We start from the raw sequence: 4,218 nt of genomic DNA, 5'->3' as shown, positions 1-4,218 counted from the left end.
GTGTGCATGGGTCACTTCTTCTCGTCCATGATCAAGACAATTGGCTTTTTATTTTTCTACCAAAGACTTCTGACCTCAGTTTTCTTCCCTCTCCATCCCTTCTGACCCAGGTGGCCACAGACCATGGTGGATGAAGGGCAGGAGTCCTCACTGCCAAGCTGCTTCTCCCTTGTGGACATGTCCATGCTAAGTATTTCTGTCTTAGAAGAAAGCGACAAAAATTGTAGAGAATGGAGACTCTCATTAACAAACAGCGCTTTGCATTTGACAGGATGTTACAGAGGAAGACGGAAGTGAACATTCTTTTTATTTTTATTCATTTATTTATTTATTGAGACAGGGTCTGGCCCTGTCACCCAGGCTGGAGTGCAGTGGCACAATCTCGGCTCACTGTGACCTCCACCTCCCAGGCTCAAGCCATCCTCCCACCTCAGCCTCCTGAGTACCTGGGACGACAGGCCCATGCCACCACCACACCCGGTTAATTTTTGTATTTTTTGTAGAGATGGGGTTTTGCCATGTCTGATCTGCCCAAGCTGGTCTTGAACTCCTGGACTCAAGTGATCCGCCCACCTTGGCCTCCCAAAATGCTGAGATTACAGGTGTGAGCCACTGCACCTGGCCAGAAGTGAGTATTCTTGATAGCTTCTAATTGCATTCTCAGGAAATGAAAGATCTATTACTGGGCCCATACTCAGCTTCCAGCAAAGCGTCCTCCATCAACTGCCCCCATTCCAGCTGGCTGGCTGTGAAACTGCCTTTGCAAAAATTATATGAGAGTGAGAGAAATCTAACGTAACTGACTCTGTCTTGCTTCTAAGCCCACAGCTGTCTTTGCTCATTCCTGCACATAGGCCAAGCCAACTGTAAGAGGAATTTAGTTTATAGTTTAACTTTAAAACAAAGCAAGTCAGGCGTGGTGGCTCATGCCTGTAATCCCAGCACTTTGGGAGGCTGAGGTAGGGGATCACCTGTGGTCAGGGGTTCGAGACCAGCCTGGCCAACATGGTGAAACCCCATCTCTACTAAAAAAATACAAAAATTACCCGGTCGTGGTGGCGTGCACCTGTAATCCCAGCTACTTTGGAGAGTAAGGCAGGAGAATCACTTGAACCCAGGAGGCAGAGGTTGCAGTGAGCCAAGATCATGCCACTGCACTCCAGCCTGGGTGATAGAGCGAGACTCCATCTCAAAAAAATAAAAAGAATAAAATAAAACTGATAACAGTCCCTTCCTAAAACTAACCCCCTTCTTGCTCAGGGATTGACACTGCCTTTGTATAACTAATGAAAGACTGCGGCCGGGCGTCATGGCTCGCGCCTGTAATCCCAGCACTTTGGGAGGCCAAGGCGGGTGGATCACAAGGTCAGGAGATTCAGACCATCCTGACCAACATGGTGAAACCCCATCTCTACTAAAATACAAAAACCTAGCCGCGTGTGGTGGCATGAGCCTGTAGTCCCAGCTACTCGGGAGGCTGAGGCAGGAGAATCGCTTGAACCCAGGAGGCGGAGGTTGCAGTGAGCTGAGATCACGCCACTGCACTCCAGCCTGAATAACAAGAGCGAAACTCCGTCTCAAAAAAAAAGAAAAAAATTTGAGACAAAAAAACAAGGGGCCGGGCGCGGTAGCTCAAGCCTGTAATCCCAGCACTTTGGGAGGCAGAGGCGGGTGGATCATGAGGTCAAGAGATCGAGACCATCCTGGTCAACATGGTGAAACCCCCTCCTCACTAAAAAAACAAAAACATTAGCTGGGCATGGTGGTGCGTGCCTGTAATCCCAGCTACTCAGGAGGCTGAGGCAGGAGAATTGCCTGAACCCGGGAGGCGGAGGTTGCGGTGAGCCGAGATCGCGCCATTGCACTCCAGCCTGGGTAACAAGAGCGAAACTCCGTCTCAAAGAAAAAAAAAAAAAAAAAAAACAAATACAGCCAAGGAAGACTCTGGGGCTCTTCAAGGCTGTACAAACCAAAAGAGGTTTGGGGGAAGGAAAGAGAGTGAAGGACTTACAAACATCCATCAACACCCTCCTGATCCTCAGTTTACTATGTTTTTGTTTTTGTTTTGTTTTGTTTTGAGACAGGGTCTTGGTCTGTCACCCAGGCCAGAGTGCAGTGGCATGATCATGGCTCACTGCAACCTGTGATCCCAGCACTTTGGGAGGCCCAGGTGGGAGGATCCCTTGAGCCCAGGAGTTCAAGACCATCCTAGGCAACATAGGGAGACTCCCATCTCTCTAAAACAATTAAAAGTCAGCTGGGCGTGGTGGCACACGCCTGTGGTCCCAGCTACTCAGGGGGCTGAGGTGAGAGGCTCACTTTGAGCCCAGGAGGCTGAGGCTGCAGTGAGCCACGATCACACCATTGTACTCCAGCCTGGGCAACAGAGCAAGACCGTGTCTCAAAAAAACAATCAAAACAAGAAATTATAAAATCTAAATAAAGAACTCACTAGAGGGACTAGACAGCAAAGCAATAGAAGCTGCAAAGAACTTAGGTGAAAGACATATATCAATTTCAGAAGGTAACAGTAAGATAAAAGCATGGAAAATATTAACATTTTAGAATAAAAAAACAAAAAAACTTTAACATTTTATGGTGGATAAAAGTAGAAATGGTAACAGCTGTAAAGCAACAGACTCATAGAAAAGACAGAAGGGAAGAAATATTTGGAATAAATAATGACTACATTTTACAAAGATCAAACGAAAAAGGTAAGACTCCAAATAAAAGGGCTTGTGTGTGTTTGCCACAGCTGCTGTGACACCAGGCCACAAACTGAGTGGCTTAAACAATCCAAATGTATAGCCTCACAGCTGCTGAGGCCACAAGTTCAACAAGATCAAGGCATCCACACGGTTGGTTCTTTTTAAATTCTTTTTATTTTTATTTTGAGACAGAGTCTGCCTCTGTCACCCAGGCTATAGTGCAGTGGCGTGATCTCAGCTCACTGCAACCTCCGCTTCCCACATTCAAGCGATTTTCCTGAGTAGCTCAGACTATATGGTATGCCACCACGGCCCGTTAATTTTTGTATTTTTAGTAGAGATGGGGTTTCACCATGTTAGCCAGGCTGCTCTCAAACTCCCAGCCTCAAGTGATCTGCCGTCTCAGCCTCCCAAAGTGCTGGAATTACCGGCATGAGCCTCTGTGCCCAGCCAAAGGTTGCTTCCTTCTGCGGGTCAAGAGGAATGAATCTGTCCCACACCTCTCTCCTTCCTTCTGGTGGTTTGCTTACAATCTTTGGCATTCCTTGGTTTCTGCGGCATCACCCCAATCCCTGCCTTCATCTTCACAGGGTGTTCTCTGGGGTGCATGTCTGTATCCAAATGTCCCCCTTTTTTGTTATTTATTTTATTTATTTATTTATTTTTGAGACAGAGTCCTGCTCTGTCACCCAAGCTGGAGTGCAAGGGCACGATCTCAGCTCACTACAACCTCTGCCTCCCAGGTTCGAGTGATTCTCCTGCCTCAGTCTCCTGAGTAGCTGGGATTACAGGTGTGCACGACTACGCCTGGCTAATTTTTGTATTTTTAGTAGAGATGGGATTTCACCATGTTGGCCAGGCTGGTCTCGAACTCCTGACCTCAGGTGTCCACCTCCCTCGGCCTCCCAAAGTGCTAGGATTACAGGCGTGAGCCACTGCACCTGGCCTATTTATCTATTTTTAAGAAAAGATCTCACTCTCTTGCCCAGATTAGAGTGCAGTAGCGTGATCATAGCTCACTGTAAGCATAAACTGCTGGGGCTCGAGCAGTCTTCCCACCTCAGCCTCCCGAGTAGCTGGGACTACAGGTGCATGTCGCCCATGCATGGCTAACTTTTGTATTTGTTTGTTTGTTTTTTGTTTTGTTTGAGATGGAGTTTCTTTCACCCAGGCTGGAATGAAGTGGCTAGATCTCAGCTCACTGCAACCTCTGCCCCCGCCCAGGGATTCAAATAACTCTTCTGCCTCAGCCTCTGAGTAGCTGTGATTATAGGCATCCACCCCCAAGCCAAGCTAATTTTTGTATTTTTAGTAGAGACGAAGTTTCGCTATATTGGCCAGGCTAATCTCGAACTCCTGACCTCAGGTGATCCACTGGCCTCTGCTTTTTAAAGTGCTGGGATTATGGGTGTGAGCCATCGCACCTGGCCTGTATTTTTTGTTGAGATGAGGTCTCGTTATGTTGTCCAGGTTGGTCTTCAAATACTAGCCTCAAGCAATCCTCCCACCT

This window comes from Sapajus apella, unplaced genomic scaffold (assembly GCF_009761245.1).
Source record: "Sapajus apella isolate SASKATOON/1434 unplaced genomic scaffold, GSC_monkey_1.0 scaffold68, whole genome shotgun sequence".
In the NCBI taxonomy this organism is placed as follows: Eukaryota; Metazoa; Chordata; class Mammalia; order Primates; family Cebidae; genus Sapajus; species Sapajus apella.
The sequence above is the reverse complement of the archived record's forward strand: the minus strand, read 5'-3'. Positions refer to the sequence as shown.